This window comes from Protopterus annectens, chromosome 15.part0 (assembly GCF_019279795.1).
Source record: "Protopterus annectens isolate FY-2018-M chromosome 15.part0, PAN1.0, whole genome shotgun sequence".
Lineage (NCBI taxonomy): Eukaryota > Metazoa > Chordata > Ceratodontiformes > Protopteridae > Protopterus > Protopterus annectens.
In genome coordinates, this window is record NC_056749.1 from 538,205,075 (window position 1) to 538,225,580 (window position 20,506).

At 37.4% G+C, this 20,506-nt stretch overlaps 1 protein-coding gene across 6 annotated transcripts in view; it reads right to left on the minus strand.

The window, feature by feature from the left end:
* Positions 1-20,506, minus strand: part of ATP1B4 (ATPase Na+/K+ transporting family member beta 4) — a 541,897-nt gene that overhangs the window by 205,302 nt on the left and 316,089 nt on the right. The gene's annotated exons all lie outside the window — the stretch shown is intronic.

Below are 20,506 nucleotides of genomic sequence, written 5' to 3' on the forward strand. Positions count from 1 at the left end.
CCACCCATCAAATGATTAATAGGCGAAACAGCATTCTGTCAACTAAACTACCTGGCCTCTGGGACCCCTAACCTGATGAAATTAAATATCATTCACTGTAAAAGACTTCAAGAAAAGCAGGGGTTGGGAGTTGGTAAGAGGTTGGAAGTTGGTATAATGGTTAGGATGCTTCCCTCACAGGCACACAAACACAAGGTACAGAGTTTGATTCTCACATTTGAAAGGGGAATTGACTAGAGTTAAAATGGCCAACTAGGATAGGTATCCTAGTATTAAACTATGAACTAAAAAAAAATCTCATGAATGAATCCATCTAGAGGGGGTTAAGGGACAATGGATAACTACATCACAGTGAAATACACACTGAAATTCACATTACCATCATAAATAACTCAGTATAAATTAATGATTGGTTAATTCTCTAATATATATGCCTAACTGTACATACATCTTTTGTATAATAACTATAGCAACTGTACAACTCTCTCTGTGCAGTTGCGATATAGTACTCAGTCTTTGCCATTCATCTAATTGTATATATGTGTTTTTTTTTTTCTAATTCTTTGTTAAGTGTGTTACATTATTGTCTTCATCTAGTTGTATGCATGCTGTGTTTGTCTAATTGTATAAAAGCTCTGTGCTAAGGAGCCCGGGTAGTAGCTGAAAAGAGTCAGCAGACCAGCTTATTTATCCAGTCAGCAAATAATAAACAAATGTATAAATATCATTTTCTGAGCTTGCACTTTAAATCATGCTGTTTCCCAGTAGAGTATGATACATTTATGTTATTCTCTAAGTACAACAAACATTTAACTTACTAAAGTGACTTAAAAAGATAGAGTGATGACAACTATTTTGATAAATGATGTCAAATATTTATTTAACCATTTTAATGGCATTAAAGTCACTGTCTGGCCTTGCAGCCCTACTTGGTGTTCCACAAATAGTACATAACAGCAGTGGGAAAAGCGTACAGAAACAGTAACACAAATAAAGAGACTGAAATGTGGCTAGAAAAAACACAGGATGAATATGGGTGTTTTCTGAAAACCGATGAATTTTAACTGCAATTCTCATAACTGTGTACTGCATGTACAAATGTGAATGAGGGAATCTCTTCTAAGATCAAGTTTATACCCTTTCTGAAGGGTACTGCGGTCTCAGTATATAAATCAGTAACAAGGGTAAAACTACCACATTTCCCTTTACAGCAAACCAATGCCAAAAATTCAGTTCAGCAGACTTTCCTATTGCTTTCCTCAAAATAAACAATTATAAACAAATACCTATTACTGTCCTTTATATCCCTCCTGGTGACAGTACAACTATACTGGAAGATATCCTATATTGGATATCCATAACATTTCCACAATAAAAATATTACTAAGTGATGTGAATGTCAATTGCTTGGACATAAACTCTAACGCCCCCACATGTAGCATAAGCTTATATGGTCTCACACAACTAATTAATGGCGCAACACATTATAGTAAGACAACAAATTATCTATTAGACTGGATCCTAGTATTGGTCCCTAGCAAATATTCCATCGCAGATACAATGACAGACTCTGTTAGTGATCATCTAGTCTATATGACCAGACATCTCACACATCCCGTTAAACAGCATATTTATAAACAACACGTAACCTTTCCAGTTTTAACCCAGAAATGTTCATTATTACACTGTCATCTATTAACTGAAACTTCCTAAAAATCCTCCCCTTAGACAATGCAGCAATTGAATTCAATACTTTTCTAAATATCCTAAACAGACTTACATCTACTAGAAGGAAGAGACTGAAAACAAATAATGTAATTTGGCTTTCCAAATAGAGTAGAATGCTAATGCAGGATAGAGAAAAATCATGGAAAGAATGAGAAAAATATTAAACACCTTAAGATCTTGAAAAGTTAGAATGCTTAACAATTATACTAAAAAGGCAAATAAATGAAGACACAAATATACTATAATAACTTTCAGAATAATACTAAATATAGCCCTAATAAATTTTGGACATCCATTAAAGAAAGCTTATATGGGCGGCCACGGTGGTGCAGCGGTTAGCGTTGCCACCTCACAGCAAGAGGTTCTCTGGTTCGATCCTCAGCTGGGGTGCCTGCTGTGTGGAGTCTGCATGTCCTCCCTGTGGTCACGTGGGTTTCCTCCGGGTGCTCCAGTTTCCTCCCACATCCCAAAGACATGCTGTAGGTGGATTGGACACTCTAAATTGGCCCTAGGTGTGAGTGTGTGTATGTGTGTGCCTTCTGTGGAAGGTTGGGCGCCAGGCTGGCAATTCAACACCATAAAACTCCACTGCCAATCATGAGTGGACAGGTGATCCACTGTGGTGACCCCTAACCAGGAAAAGTCGAAAGAAGAAGAAGAAGATTAAGGAAAGCTTATATCCTGGCCAAAAATTCAATCCAAACCCCTCTCCTGATAACATGCCACTTGAAATTGCAGGGCAGTTCAAGTCTTTTTTATAGATAGTATTTCATCTTTAACCAAGGATTCCTTGTCAGCTAATCCTAACCCTGCCCAACTTCCATATATCACCACATCTACTCTCACTTTCAGACCTGTGCCCACATCATATATAAAACTACTCTTCAACAAACAAACTGTGCTCTTCTTCAGCTGATGACCTTCCAAGCGAGTACCTAATAACAGCAGCCAATAGCATTGCCTATCCTGTCTCAATCCTTATAAATAGGTCAAGTCTGGGAATTCCACATTCCCTCACTCTGAAAAAAGCCACACATTATCCCTCTGCACAAAGGAGGAAATCCAACAGACATTAATAACTTTAGACTTAAAGCAATCTTATCTCCCCTTGCCAAAATACCTAGAAAATGTATTCAAAAACAATTGCTAGACTATCTCCTGCAAGAAGAACTCCTATCCACATACACAGCATGTTTTCTACCCTTCCCATAGTACTAGCACTACCCCTCTAACCTATACAAATACTGTCAATAAAGCTAAGATAATTGCAAACTAGTCTGTCTTGTCTAAAGCCTTCGACACAGTTTGTCACAGCAAACTTCTACTTCAAATGTCCTCACTAGGTCTCTCTCAGCTCATCCTTCTGTGGTTCAAAAGCTACCTGTACAACAGGTATCAGTCCTTGAAATGGCCATCCATGCTCTCTCATTATCTCCCGGTCACCACTGGTGTACCACATGGCTCTATTCTTGGTCCCCTCCTCTTTTAGATTTTCTCCAATACCCTGTATACTTCCACACAACAGGTCACCCTAATACTACACAAAGATGATTCCTCTCTCATTTGCACATCTGACAACATGGTGCACCTCCAAAAAATTACTCATGAAGCTTTAACAGCCACTGAAACATGGCTTCATAACCCACAATTCATACTCAACCCAAAAAAGACCAAACTACAACTTTTTTCTCCAAATCCCTCTCTCAAGAAAAAACAAATTTAAAGTACTCTCTCTTGATAATACAACCATTAACATCACATAACATAGCAAAGTATTAGAGGTGACAGTGGATGATAATCTGACATTCGACTTGCATATACAAATCTGCATAAGAAAAAACATCAAAAACTCGGGATGCTTTACAGAGCCAAAACTTTTGCACTGATGCAACTAAAACTACACTTTCCACTACTTATCTCCTCCCCTCTCTTCTTTATGGCACTCACATCCTTACTAACTTCCAGGCTTCACAAAAATTAAAACTTGAATAATGCTATAACAAAGTTGCTAAATTTGCAGCACATACCCCTTTCAGAACCCATCACTATATACACTGAAAAGCCTAAATTGGTTAGAACTGCCACATCAACTAACATATGCACAACTTCTTACCACTTATAAAATTATCCAGCATCCATCTGCCTGTCCAATACTAAAAGACATTCTACACAACTATGTTCCCAGTTGGTCATTGCAATCCAGTGACCAAAAACTCCTGTCTATAAACCTAGCAAATATGCTGGGCATTGTCTATACTCGTAAAAAGTTGCTAAGGCCTGAAACACCCTAACTGTATCCATCAGGTTTATACCCTCCCTCCCATCTTTCAAAACCACTCTGAAAGACTTCTTAGCTAAAATCTGGCTCTGTTCTTGCTCAACACCAGGATAAACTATATCCGTAAATGTGAACAGGAACCTTTTTCATTCCTTATATCGTCTTACTCTCCCTTCTTCACTTACCTCCTTACTGCTGTCTAATTCTCTTCCATGACTTTCTCTCTAAATATACCATAAGCCTATTCTTTCCTCACTTCATATTGCAATTCCTACTTGTATTAGACTAATTTACCTTTCATTTTTTTCTACAAACTGACTAAAATTTCTCTAAATATTAAATGATTGTCATATACCCTGTATCGATTCTTAACTAATGTTTATATTATGTAGCAAAGTAAATCCAATGGGAAAGGTAAACGCTCAGGTTCACAGAAAAAAGTTTAAAATCAATAAATAAAGCCAGGAACTGAGCAACAGTGAGGAAGTCAAACGATGCAAAAATTAATTAAAATCTCCACTTTTAATGCAAAAATATAAGACAGGATAAGCGCTTTCGCAAGTAGCTTCATCAGATCCATACAAAAATCCAAGTGTTAGTTGCATGCTTATATACCTGCAGATGATGACTCATACTCATGGTTAATTAGCAAACAAGGTACTGCCCATCATTTTTAAAGACATAGATGAGGTTTAAAATGATAGATAAAAATGAATATAGAAAAGCTTCATAAAATGCATTGCTGAAAGATAAATAATGGCTAGGCATCAAATTACAAACATATTGATCAGAATATTGTGACTAACTGAATTGTATTAAGAAACACAAAACTATGTATAAATTAAAAAGTAAATACATCTGTAAATAATCAGTGTATAACAATTCATTTGACATTTCTATGTTGTTTTAGTTTTGGTCTTATAGAGGCTCTCTCATTCAGGCCAAAACCTTTGTCAGCCCTTAATGAAATAATCCATTGCATTTCCTTACTTTCTGTATAGGTTCTGATATCACCTCCCCTTACATTAGGAGAAATAACTTCTAGCACCTTAAATAAAAAATAATGTTCATTGTTGTTTAATGTAATATGTTTGGCTAGAGCATTGTGCAATGTACCTCTCTTCATATGATAGATATGCTCCCTCATCCTATCTCTTAAGGGAGTATTAGTATAGCAATAACCCACGCCTGGGTGTGGGTAATGCTGGATTTACCCACGGTTGGCGTGGTTTGGTCCCGAGTGAGCCCGAGGACCAAACAAAGACAACCGTGGGTAAATCCAGCATTACCACACCCAGAAGTGGTTATTGTTATATAATGACATTATTTAAGAAAAGAAATAATTACTTTTCTTAAATAATGGCATTGTATAATGCCTCTTTGCTGCCCTTCCACAGCTGTCTGGTGTTCCACGGCAGTTCTGATGTACTGCGCATGCCTACGCAGTACATCAGAGCTGTGGGCAAAAGCAACGGAGAATGAAAGATCTCTTGTTGCTTTTTACTGTCTCGCTATGTTAAACTCATTTAACATAGCGAGACAGGTTAAAAAAAAAAGCAACGGAGATCGCAAGATCTCCGTTGCTTACTATTGTCGCTATGTTAAAGGAGTTTAACATAGCGAGACAGCTTTAAAAAAAGCAACGGAGATCTGCGTTGCTTTTTTTAAACCTGTGTCGCTATGTTAAACTCTTTTAACATAGCGAGACAGTGTTTTATACTAACGGAAAAAGTCCGGGCGACCGGACCTTTTTCCGTTAGTATATTGAGGGATTTACAATGGGCACGCTGGTTGGGCTGGCCAATCAGCATGCACGTTTTAGAGGAGGCATTGTATAATATTAGATTTTCAACACAATTTTCTTCTGACTACTTCAAAATCAAGGAAGTTATTAATAGGCATTGGGGTATCTTAAATGTTGACAGTGATTTAAAACGGATCGTGGGTGAGACACCCACTTTCCTTTATAGGAATAAACATAATTTAAAAAGGATACTTTGTTACCCTAAAACTATAAAAAGTGATAATAAGGGTGGTTGCACGAAGCCATGTGGGCATTGTAATTTTTGCCCTTTTATTGACAGTAACACTCAGTTTTTTCAACCAGACTTACAGAAAGTATTTATGATACAAGCAGATGCAAACTGTATGACATCAGATGTGGTTTATTTGGCTACTTGTCAGTCCTGCCCGTCATTCTCGTAGGCAAGACTAATCGCCTTAAGAGATAGGATGAGGGAGCATATCTATCATATGAAGAGAGGTACATTGCACAATGCTCTAGCCAAACATATTACATTAAACAACAATGAACATTATTTTTTATTTAAGGTGCTAGAAGTTATTTCTCCTAATGTAAGGAGGTGATATCAGAACCTATACAGAAAGTAAGGAAATGCAATGGATTATTTCATTAAGGGCTGACAAAGGTTTTGGCCTGAATGAGAGAGCCTCTATAAGACCAAAACTAAAACAACTTAGAAATGTCAAATGAATTGTTATACACTGATTATATACAGATGTATTTACTTTTTAATTTATACATAGTTTTGTGTTTCTTAATACAATTCAGTTAGTCACAATATTCTGATCAATATGTTTGTAATTTGATGCCTAGCCATTATTTATCTTTCAGCAATGCATTTTATGAAGCTTTTCTATATTCATTTTTATCTATCATTTTAAACCTCATCTATGTCTTTAAAAATGATGGGCAGTACCTTGTTTGCTAATTAACCATGAGTATGAGTCATCATCTGCAGGTATATAAGCATGCAACTAACACTTGGATTTTTGTATGGATCTGATGAAGCTACTTGCGAAAGCGCTTATCCTGTCTTATATTTTTGCATTAAAAGTGGAGATTTTAATTAATTTTTGCATTGTTTGACTTCCTCACTGTCGCTCAGTTCCTGGCTTTATTTAATGTTTATATTATGTCTACTCTATTATAATTATTTAAACTGCAGATGCTTTTGCTTTATTTTTGAAGACTGCAAAATTATTGTTTTTAACATTAATTATTTGGAGCTTTTCATCCCAGGCCTCTGCTGAAAACTGGTTTCTAGCCAGTCAGTGTTTCCCAATAATCAAATGTCAATAAATAAATAAATAGTCAAGTCAAACTCAAATGTCAAGTCAAAGAAAACTTTTGTCATTCAGAACTACTCAGCAGTGTAGCTGAACAAAATTACAATGCTTCATTCTCAATGCAGGAAACAGTTGCACATATAGATAGAAAAAAAATAAATAAAATATCAGAGTAGAAATTTAATAAGTAGGAATTTGTAAGTAAAGTAGGACAGCAGTGACCCACACCAATCCCAGAACAGGAGACAAGGAAGACAAGGAACAATATGAAGGTAATTAAAATTGAAACAATAGCAGCATATCTATGATTAGACTGAATTATTTCAGTTTGTATATTGCACTTTACAGACCTTCAGTGTGTAGGTGAGCCACCTTAGTATTGCACTTAGTTATTGCACATCCATAAAATAAGCCCCTTGATAGGCCAGTTATGTAACAGAAGTCATGGTTCATTTTTCCAAAGAGTTCAACAGTCTAACGGAGAGTGGAAAGAAACTGTTTTTTAGTCTGGTGGTCTTACAATGCAGGCTTCTGTATCTCCTGACAGAGGATAGGTGAGTGTACAGCCAATTTGGAGGATGTGCTGGATCGCTGGAAATCTGTTTGGCCCTGTCTATGCACCGGCATTTGTGTAGATCTTGCAGAGGAGTAAGGGAGGTGTCAATGATTCTTTCTGCTGACCTTACAACTCTCCTGAGAGCCTTCTGATCCTGATTATTACAGCTCCCATACCAGACTGCAATGCTGTTGGTCAGGACACTTTCAATGGTGCCCCTATAAAAGGTCTGAAGTATGGAGCTTGGTAATTTTGCCTTCCTAAATTTCCTTAGAAAGTGCAAGCGTTGCTGAGCTTTTTTGACTGAATAAATACATACATACATACATACATAAAGTATGGTGTGCACAGTCCCACATTTTGACAATACCTGCCTCCCTGTAAAAACAATGAAAGGTGGTACAGCAAGTTTTGCAATTCACGTTTTTTCTGATCAAATTATAGTTTATTCCGAAGCACTTGGAATCAGCTAGTGACTTTCACACTTCCGCTAGAGATCCAGTTAAATAAGTATCCTCATGCATATTTTAATACAGTAAACAATGTCATGGAAAATGTAAATAAGGACCATTTTACCACCACTTCAGCAGAAGAGTATTATCCCAATGGGAATAAGAACCTTACAACAATTCAGTTTTCATATTTAATTATTTTACTTATTTTTTGCTCTGGAACACCTCTGAGCATGGTGATGCCAGATTACCTTGATGGTCTGTGCAATCAGCAGTAGACTGATCATGTCTATCTTACCTGAAAGACAGAGAGAGACATAGAGAGAGACATTGGCTATTTACCCATAATGCACTGGAGTCTTGGGGACTGAACATGAAGAAGCTGTGTGTGTATGCATGTAGTGTTCTATCATGCTTATGCTGAGGCTAGGAAAAACAAAGTGTTTTCACTTGCATTGATTGGATTGTGCACCAAGTTAAACACTTTAATAAAGAATCTCATCATGATGTGGTGTCTGATGCCAGATTTTTTTGACTGAAACAGCCATGCTGAACACCACCAATGCCATAGAAGAAAGGTAAACATGCTGGAGAAGTATAAACTACATGAAACAGCTGAGAAGGCTGCCACTAATGAGTTTTGTGCCATTTTGGAATAACAGTTCTAGCAAATGCCCAATAAATGAAAATCAAGCTCCAGAGCCAAATGACCAATGAAATGACAACATCCAACATACCATGGTCATCATCATCATCATCTTCTTTTGGCTGTTCCTGTTAGGGGCCACCACAGCGGATCACCTGTTTCCATTTCTTCCTGTCCTCTGCATCTTGCTCTGTCACACCAACCACCTGCATGTCCTCTCTCACCACATCCATAAACCCTATCTTAGGCCTTCCTCATTTCCTGATACCTGGTAGCTTCATCCTTAGCATCGTTTTCCCAATATACTCAGCATCCCTCCTCAGCACATGTCCAAACCAACGTAATCTTGCCTCTCTGGCTTTGTCTCTAAACCTTCCAATCTGGGCTGACCCTCTAATATACTTATTCCTAATCCTGTCCACCCTCGTCACACCCAGTACAAATCTTAACATCTTTAACTCTGACACATCCAGCTCAAACTCCTGCCTTTTTGTCAATGCCACTGTCTCCAACCCATATAACATAGCTGGTCTCACTACCCTCTTGTAGACCTTCCCTTTCACTCTTACAGGTACTCGTCTGTCACAAATCACTCCTGACACTCTTCTCCACCCACTCCATCCTGCCTGTACTCTCTGCTTCACCTCTCTTCCACACTCACTGTTACTCAGAACTATTGACCCCAAGTATTTAAACTCATCCACCTTCGCCACCTCTACTCCTTGCATCATACCATGGTACTTCCATTTTTTTAGCCATTTGATGACCAACATAAAAGCAGAGCTTTGCATGCTTCAGAATAAATTACTTTACTCTATGGGGAAAGAGGGTGAGTCGAATTTTAAAGCATTTACATTTACGGGGGGGGGGGGCAGGACATAATATCTGAGTCTGTTACAGTTAACATGGATTAATGAAAAAAAAATGAAACATGATTCATGAAAGGACATGCTTTTGAGTATGTGTACAAGGTGGTGGTGAACCTACTGAAGAGTTTGTGAGACATTTATATGAACTGTCTAGGTACTGTGACTTTGGGGATGCTAAAGATGAAAAAATAAGAGAGAGTGAAATTTTGCAAAAGTGTCTGTTAAAACCAAACGTAAGACTGCAAAAGGCTATACAGGTGGTTTATCAGTATGAGTTCTATAAAACCAGACTGCTGACATTTGTGTTGTGGGAGATACGGGTTAAGATAAGCACGAGTAACAAATATGACAATGGCCAAAGAAATTGAATGAATGACAAAAAGAGTGAGTGCAAGCTTAAAAACATACCAAATGTGACTTATCTACAGGTGTTTGCTGCATTAGTAGAGGGGTGGCTTACATATGAGAATTTAATGTTGCAGTGAGTTTTGTTAGAATGTAATCTATTGCGCAAGTCAACAGTGTGCTTTTTGAGGTTTCCCCTTTTCTTCACTGTGGTGCAACTGTAGAGTTGGTATATAATTCTGTGGGTGTGGGGTGCTTGCCCCCACATCAGGGATACAGGGGTCTTACCCCCCCAAAAAAAATGTTGATTCTTTTTCATTTTTTCAGATCAGCATTTTTGATATTTAATTTTTCAATAAATGGCGAGCTGAAAAATGCAGTTGTGTACACACAGACACTGGGTAATATCAAATGTTAAGCACAGAAATAAGAGGTACAATAAGTGTAACAAGACAGAACATTCTTCTGTTGTGTACGACTACAGTAGTTAAATAAGCAATAGCAGAAAATAAAGAGAAAATGCAAACAGACTTTCATTTTAGGCTTGGTGTTTTAAACTGTCTGAAACTGAAGAAAAACAATCATGTAAAACTCTCAGTTCATGGAATTTAAGTAAAATTTAAAACTGACACTGGGGCAGACATGTGGTTATGTCATATGGTGCTTCTAGAAGCATCTCAAAATGTTTGCACTTGCTTTGAGCAGACACAGAAATATGAAGCCCTAGTGGGAAATTGATGTAAAGGGAAGTCCCATGCAATGACTAAGTATAAAAGGTGCTAATACAGACTTTGAGTCTATATACTTATGGATGCATATGTAAAAAATCTTCTGAGGCAAACTGTGGCTTGTGAGCCGGATTTAATTGTCAGGATTGATGGAGTGAATGTGGATATGTTTGGTGGCATTGTATTCTTTGTTAGTTAAAACAAGGTTAAAAGTCAGACGCTGTCCCATGCTCACTACTACACCAAAGACAGACAGTACCATTTCCTATTTTGTCTTAAGTGGAAGCTGAGTTAAAGTAAATGCAGACACTTGGTGTAATAGAAGAGGTTACTGGAAATACAGATTGTTGTACAAGAAAAAATGTCAAAGTCAGAATCTGAGTGAAAGAAACTAAATGGCACTTTCAAAAGGGAGTGGCTTTCCTTTACTTTGTAAGACATAGCCCTAGCTCTAATGATAATAGGGTCAAAGATGTTCTCTATAATAGATGCATCCAATATGTTTAGGCAAATACTCTTAGATCCAAGCAGCAGAAAGCTGACAGCATTTATCACTCCACTGGGGAGATTCTGTTTCAGACAGCTACCCTTTCTGATCACATAGGTGCCAGAGATTTTCCAACATGAGATAAGTTCCTTGTTAAGAGAAAAAGACGGTGTAGCGATCATAATGGATGACATTCTCATGCTTTGGCCTAATACAAAACTGCATGATAAATGACTATAGACTGTTCTTCACACTATTAAGAAATTGGGGCTCATTCTAAATAAACAAAAGCTTTTTCTTGATGATCTGGAATTCAGGTTTTTTTGACATTGCATCAGTGGTGATGGTATCTGTATGAATACAAGCAGAGTTAAGGCTATAGCTGTGTGACAGGATCCTACAAATATAATGGCAGGTGCTTGGCATGGTTCATTTATTGGGCAAATCTGTGCCAGGATTATCAATAATGTGTCTTATGACAGACGTGTTGAGAAAAGTTGTTGAGTGAACATGGGAAGATTCCCGAGAACAGTCTTTCAGAAGACTGAAGTCCCTGTTGATACATGCACTGGTGCTTGCATACTACAAGGTCACAGATTCTACTGAAGTCAGTGTTGATGCCAGCAACTATGGACTGGGTGCTGCCTTGATGCAACTGGATGATGGCAAATTTCAGAAAATTGGTTTCTGTTCTACAGTGGTAACTCAGATTAACAAGGAATGCCCAGCAGGAGTATGGCTATGTACAGAACCATAGTTGTCTCATCCAGTGCCCAAGTGCTACTCCCTGATCTGTTGCCCTGAACTCTAAGTGGAGGAGGAAAAAAAAAGGCAATTTCCCAATCTAACAATCTAGCTGTTCTTCCACAATCTATACCTTTCATTCAAAAGTAAAAAAAGGGTCTTTTCTACTTTAATTCTACCTTTAAAAAAACCTGCTGCATTTGTAGCAGACAATTTGTTACAACTTATACCACACAAGAAGTGCTGAAGCAAGTGCTTCAGGTCTAACAGTAAATACAGAAATGCCAGTATGGAAATAATTGCTGGCACTGCACTACTGACCAATCATCATATGCCAGCTGTACTTTTGCACCCAGGGTGGTTGTCCCCTTCTCCCCATTTCTCCCCACTCTAGCTATACGTCTAGGTATGTGAACAATTATACAGATACTTACTGGGACTGTTTCCAAATTCAAAAAGACCACAGACCACTAATTCCTCTTATTAACTCATTGGACCTGGATAATGTTCCATTGAGATGCTAGAGGCTACTAATGAGACTAAGACATTTAAAGGCAAAAACTGCGTATGTGTCAGGAATGCAACTAGTTGTGACTGATACCCTACCCAGAAATCCAATGAGTGATCTATTCGAGTCTGATATGGAAACAAATGTGACAGCTTGAGTGCCATGTGTAACCAACTTGTTACTACGAGCAGAGTGGATGTTCTCAGACACTACTAACAAAATAGGAAATTACAAATAATATTTGGTTATTGAAGAAATACACAGACAAAGCATTTGTTGTATACATTCTCTACAGTAAAACTACAGTTGTCATTTGCGATGCCAAGAAAAAGGTGTCTTGTTGTACCAGGATTGAATTATTATGTCAACTTTGCAAATAGCAGAAATCCTCAAACAAATTCATGAGTGTCTTCAATGGTCTACAGAGGTAAAAATGTCTGTGTGGCAGCCAAGTGTAAATGGAGATATTGAAAAATGGAAATAACTTGTTGATTCTATATAGAACCTCTTCATTTCAGGGAAGAGAACATCTTATGACTAGACCATTTCCAAAAGGGTCATGGCAGAAAATCATAACTGTCCTGTCTGAACACGATGGAAAATCTATTTGGTGGTAGCACATTACTGCTCCTGAGATACTGAAATAATCCAGCAACTCATGACTACTACTCAACAAATGATGCCTAAATTCAAGACAATGTTCTCAGACAACTAATCACTCACAGTGGAACTTGGATTGTAATCATATAATTCAAAATTTCAGTAAAAAGGATGGGGTTGTTCGTATGTCATGTCCTTACTTCCCTCAATCAAATGATGTACAGAGATAACAGTACAAAGAGCTAAGACAATTCTAAATCAGCTGTTTCCACATATAGCCTTAATGTCTTACATATACAACTGATGTTGGGCAGGGTAATTTGAACAATGTTCCTGCACTAGAATCAACACTACAGCCAAAGGCTACCCTGTACACAACAGTTAAGAAAAATTACAAAAGTACCAAATACACATACAGGTACTACTATCACATACCTGTCCTCTTCCTGATTTAGAACCAGATCAATCAGATTTCTTCAAGCTGGTGCGAGGTGTGACAGTAGAAAAGTCTGCTGAACTGAGGACATAAAAGATCTAAATAGATGACTGGCCACAGTAAGGAGAAATAGGATGCACATCCAGACTGTAACTGAGAGACAAACACTAGAACTGATGGGACAGACATCTGAGCCAACCAATGAGACAACTGCTGAGGCTCTAATGGCAAGACAGACTAGGCTGAAAACCTGAAAGTTGACTGGAGAGAAAGCACAAACGTTCAAGGAAATGCTCAGGGCTCTAGCACCTCAGGAAAAAGAGCAAACAGGTGGAGGTAGGAGAATGACAGCACCCCAAAACAGCATTTGTACAAACTATAGAACTAACTACAGAACTAACTGGCCAGCAGAATACTGCCTGTCTTTTGCTCACATTTTGATGAAGTGGAATAGTAGAATCACCTTGTGTTTTTAGTACTTATTCATTTACTACACAGCCCTTTCATAATTTGTTACAACCTTAAATCATAATTGGACTTAATTCAGTTTGCAGTCCTTTTGGAATATCTGAAAAAAATACAGAGTATTTCATTGTTTTTTTCACATTTATGAGTTAATTCAGAAGTACATGTGCACACAGACTTCATTAATACTCTCTGTTTAAATTACTTTGTAAGAATAGCTTTGGTCTCTCCTCTTTTCTTTTTGAGAATAATTAATACAAAAACCAGTTCACTATTGTTATTTTTCTCTGATAATGTCTCTACCCCTCTCACTCCACTACTAACTGAAAAAGATTTTCTTTGCTCCCTAAAATGCAGATAGGTGTTTACAGTCAAAGAGAGTTTATAAACTATGCATCAGTCTGAGCCTTAATGTGCTTAATGCTTCTTTTTCTTCCTTCTGCCCCATCTAAAATTGCTCTACTGCTTCACCACTTAACAATCTCTATCCTTCTCATTTGAGTTGCAATAGCATTTGTCTGCCATTTCTCTTTTACTCTTATTTGCTTCATAAACATGTCAATAGTCCCTCTTATGGCAATTAATTTTACCATGTGCAATTATTTGGTTGGTTACTTTTCTAAATTCTGACATTTTTGTTTTTTGTATGTTGTGACTCTGCACATATACTATTTTTATTTATTTTACATTTGTTGATCGGGATAGTCAGACTGGATACATGTCCAATTTCAGCGGAGGCCCGGGGAGAAAAGCCCCAAAGGTAGTTACACAAGCAAACTTAACATGGTACAAATTAAACACAATTTACAGACACTGTTGAGGAGTATAAGTTATACAATCTCACAAACTTATAACATGGCTTAACAATTAAAACACCAATGAGTTCCATTTACAAAATAGTATTGGTCACTTGTAAGACTAAATATTTAGTCAGGCTTGGAACAAGGACATAACCACTGAGACCTGAAATACTGCTTGAGACTTTTCTTGAATTGAGATATGGTAGTGTCTAGGGTAATGTTAGCTGGTAGTGAGTTCCAAGTTTTGCGAACAGGGAGTCTCCGGCTGAATTGTTGGATTTGATACTTTGTACTACCAGTACATTAGATGAGCGAAGTGGTCTGTGGTTGGAGTGGGGATAGATGATGTTTTTCAGTGCAGGTCTATTTTCAGGTTGGTTAAGTACTTTATGAGCCACCATATGTTGGTTATACTGAATCTGCCTGGGTAGTTCTAGCCATCCGAGATTTTTTTAGGTTTATACAGTGATGTGTTCTATAGGGCAGGCCAGTGGCAAATCTAGCTATGTTATTATAGCAGCTAGAGAGTTTGTTAAGTTCAGTTTTAGTTAAATTGGCAAGTAAAGGGGAAGCATAGAAGAGGGTAGAGAGTAGATGGGAGCAGGCAATGGCAGTCCTAGCAGGTGGGGTTAAGAATGGCTTTATCCCATATAGTGAGTCCAGTGTTTTATGAATGGTTTTGATAGTTTTGTTGATGTGCACATCAAATTTGAGATTGTTATTTACAATAACTCCTAGGAGTTTCGTGTGGACATCTGGGGAGATTATGGTACCATTATTAGACAATGGAGAGAGATAACACCGGGATCTTTAGGTGGGGGAGAAAAGTAGGAGCTCAGTTTTTTTGGGATTTAGAATCAGACATCAATCAGCAAGCCAATTTTCAACTAAGTTAAAAGTACTCTGAGTAATTGTTTGCAGCTCTGTTTGGGAGGTGCCAGTGCAGATCAAGGTAGAGTCATCCGCATATTGAATGCAGTTAGCTTTTATAACAGTGTGGAGGTCATTAATAAAAATGGAAAACAAAAGAGGTTCCAGAATAGACCCCTGGGGGACACCTAGGGTGTTGAGTAGGAGGTTAGATAGTTTGTTCTGCCATAGGACGGCTTGTTGTCTATTGTGCAGATAGGACTGAAACCACTGGAGAGAATGATTGCCTAGAGACATTGTTGTCATGGTGTGGATAAGTAGATGGTGATTAACCATATCAAAAGCCTTTGAGAGATCCAAAAAAGGGCTGAGGATAGTTTGTTATTGTTCCTGTTATGATTTATAGCATTAGAAAAGGACAGGAGGGCTGTGGTGGTACTATGATGTGGTCTGAAGCCATGCTGAGATTTAGCCAGTAGGTTGTTTTGGATTAGAAAGTACAGAAGTTGTTTATGGATGCACTTTTCCATAATTTTTGCCAGAGGTGACAAGATGACTATGGGTCTATAATTAGAAAATTCAGTAGAGCTACCACCTTTATGGAGGGGTATGACACAAGATATTTTCCAAATAGAGGGGACTGTAGCTTCTGAAATGGTCCGATTAATTAGAATGGAAATGGGGTACGCTATAGTAGCTGCAGTTTTTTGCAAATATTCAGCAGGGAGTAGGTCAGCAGCTAGGGTAGTAGGTTTTAATTTTTTTGATTAGTGTATGAATGAAAGATGTAGAGACTGGTTGGAAGCTAAAGGAGGGCTGGGTACTGGGAATGGTATCCTGTATGTTAGAGGAGTTCAGGGGTAATTAGCTAGCTAGGGCTTGGATAATCTCGGTAAAGAAACTATTAAAGGTGTTAGCAACATCCTCTGGTAGTTTATCAGTAGAGGCTGAGGGACTTGGAGTGGTGGTTTGGCCTGGGTGCAGTAGTTTATTTATACCTACCCAGAACTTCTGAGGGCTATTTTTGTTTCCTTGCTGGAGATGGAAGTAGTAGTTTTTCTATCTAGTAAAATGGATCTTTTTGTCTCATTCCTTATTTGCCGAAATTTAATTTGATCTAGAGGGGCTTTTGTAGCACACCATGTAGCCGATGCCTTATTTCTGACTATGATTTTTGATTTGGTTTCTTTAGAGAGCCATGGGGCAACTTTTGTTTTGGTCCTAGTGTTGTGAGCAGTAGCATGAGAATCGAGGATGGTAAGGCATTTATTGTTAAAGTAGGCAACAGCGTTGTCTAGGGGTGTTTAGGGTAGACCAATTGCATGATTTAAGTTTGTCCTGAAACTTGTTAGGATCAAAGCTCTTATTATTTCTTACTGTTCTATATGTGGGCTGATGGGAATTATAGGTTTTGCATTTACAAGTAAAGATGAGATAGTGATCACTGAGGGGATGGTCCCTGATGTATACATTTGGGGGTGGCTGTAGATTAGTATCCAGTTTAGTATACTTTCTTTTTGATTACGTTTACCTATCTTGGTGGAGGTGGATATGACTTGTGTGAACCCATACAGGTTTACATGGGTGGTAGGAGAGTGAGAGGAGCAGGTGTTCCAGTCAATGTTAAAATCTCCAAGTACTATAGTTTCTTGTGGATAGTTATTGGCTAACCAGTGGAGGATATCTTCTAGGGTATTGGTATTATTCCCTGGGGGAATGTACAAGCAGACAATATTTATACATTTGTTTATGTTAATTTGGAACTTGGTAAAAAGTATTTCTGCTTTATTGACCTGGTGTGGTTGTATGGGGTCTGAGGTAACATTTAGTGTAGATTTGAAGAGTACAGCTACCTCCCTCTCTTCCTAGTAGTGTGGTCAAGTCTAAGTATATTATAACCAGGTGGTAAAACTTCATCATGTGAGGCTGATGGTTTCAGCCAGGTTTCAGTTAGACGCAAAATATCAGAGGAATGGACTTGTAGGAGGGCATGTAAGTCATGTACCTTATTATTTATGTTACGAATATTTAGATGGCAGAACAGGAGGGAGTTGGGGGACTTATTAATAGACAGTGATTTGACTGGGTTATTTGCATATGAGGTTGCCCTATCTAGGGTGGAAGGGCCAGGGTTTGGGTGAATATATACATCCATTGCAAGGTTATGGCGTAAGTTTACAATAAGCTTCAGGAATTTGTTTATGTCTTTGATAGTGTTTAGATTTTGAGCTGATGTATCTAGATTTAATAGGCTGATGGTACATTGTGGTTAAGGAGTTGAGTATAGGAGTAACTAATGGGTAACATGCCATATTTGACACAACTGGTCTAGTTTGACATTTTGGGTAGTGAAATCCTAGGTAAAACTGATTTTCATAAGTGGAGAGGAGACATGGAATTAACATAAGGGACAGCAGAGAGAGTAGTGACATTGTTTTGGATGGTGACATAGTCAGAGGCTGGGTTACTGTATTAAATATAGAGCCTTCAGGGTTTGGTGGATGATGATAAATGCTGGGGGGGGGGGGTTAGGGACTGGGTTAGAATGAGGAGTAGAATACTGATTGGATCAGATAGGAAATGAAGGGGGATATGAGGGGTGGGTTAAACTGAGGAGTAAAATCCTGATTGGTTCAGATAGGAGGGGTGTGGTATTATGGCTATAAAGGTAGCAACAGTGGGGGCAGGTGGGAATTGGGGGCAGGGAAGGCGAGTGGAGCAGGGCTTAACCAGACACAATGATCTTAGAATCTGCAATTATAGGTAAGTATGCTGAGATTTTATAAAGTAAGGCTTTTTAATGTATAATTTTACTGTTTAAAGTGTACTTTTGTCAAGTTAGGGGTATGTAACACTTTTATGTTTTGCTTCCAATTTATTGTTTAATTTTGGGGAACACTTTCTGTTTTGCTTTCATTTTGGTTAATATTTGGGGAAATACATGTTAGGCATCCAGTATTTCTTTAGGGATAGTTACATTTATTTTGTCCAAAATGTTACAGTTTTAGGGGATGGTACTGTAACTGGGGCTAACTAATAGTGCTATAGACCCAGGTCAGCAACTGTGGTATTCACAGAGAGAATTTATATATAGTAACCTTAGCAGGTTGGTTTGGTCGAGGGGCAGCTCAGAACAGGTATTCAGTTTAAATTCTGCTGGGTAGCGTCCTTCTTTTAATGTAAGCCTTGCAGGACAGTTGTTAGAGGGGATAGTTCCTGGTGGGGAAAGATTAATTAAAAGGTATGAGTAACTAGTTTACTAGTAAGGCAGTTTCCATAAATACACACATTTCTAATTTCTAATAATTTCTTCTATCTTATTACTGTATGGACCATATTCTATAACACAGGACCTACCATATGTGTTTACGTTCACTCTTTTCACTAATTCCTCTTTGTTAATTGTATTATTCTTGTACTTGGTTCCCAACAACGGTACATACTTCTTCCCCCATTCATTAATAACCTCATTATTCACCTTTTCCATCATTGTACTTTTGTATCCCCTATCAGTAAATAGTGAGGTAATGAATTGAAATATGGTAGGTCCTGTGTTATAGAATATGGTCCATACAGTAATAAGATAGAAGAAATTATTAGAAATCATTGGCATATATTATTAACTAATGATGAGATGATGGAAATATTAGGAATAAAAGGTTTGTCTACAGAATGGGACAGAACTTGAAATCTCTTCTGGAAAATAATTCAAAAAGAAATGTGACTAGTAATACGGGCAGTACTAAGAAATGTGGTGCATGTAATCAGTGCCAATACATCACGGAAGAAAAGGAGATAGTATTGGGAAATTACAATAAGACTAAATTAATTACAAAAAAGGGAAATTATAATACCAAATATATAGTATATATGGCCAAATGTACAGCCTGTCCATCCTATTATATAGGAAAAACTGAACAACAGTTCAAGAAAAGGATATATGCACACACATATTCTATTAGAAAAAAAGATGAGAAAAATGCCTTAGCAAAGCACATAATAAACAAAGGAGTTGAGCATGAGTTCAGGTTTTGTATTTTAGAAGTAATTAAGGTTAATCCTAGAGGGGGTAACATCAAAGGGCATCTAGCATTTAGGGAATGCTATTGGCAAATTATGACTGATGCAACCACATACCCAGGAATAAATGAATACATATCAGTTAAACCTATATTAGAAGTATGAGTATGGTATACATTTATTTTTGAGCATTGTATAGCCCTAAATCATTTTTTACATCATCTTATCAGTTTATTATTAGTAAGTTTCTATATTTATTATTAGTATTAGTAATTATGCGTTTTATGTACATATTTACTCATTTATTTATTGACTTATTTATTTATATAGGTATTATTCTTATGAAATATTTTTAACAAGAGTTTTTAATGTATTTATACAATTTTTAAGGGGGTTAGAGTGAGTCAATAAATAAATAATTTCTTTTAAGATATATAGTATATAGAGTAGGTATGCATTACACAACTTTAATCAATTTTATAACTAATTTTGCACACAATTTTGCACATTGGTATTGCTGCACATAATGTATGTGAGCATGTATTTGATATACATATTAGGAGCACACAGTTTATGTATTTTTATTTTTTAAATTTATGTAATTTATGTATATTAAGTTATATTTTAGTATGTATATTTATACAGGTTTCAGACTTTTGCACGTAAATGGCAATACAGCTTTAAATGATTTGAGCGCCAATTTGGCTATTTAAGCAGTGTATGTGTTGGAGAGTGTTGTTCTGAGGAAGCACACGATTTAGTGTGTGAAAGCGCTTAACCTGGATTGTTTTTTTATTGTGAAATAAACTTTGATAATATCTGGCCGTGGAGTCCGTGATTACAGTATTGTACATTTTGGGTACTTCCACCTGAGACGCTTTGGC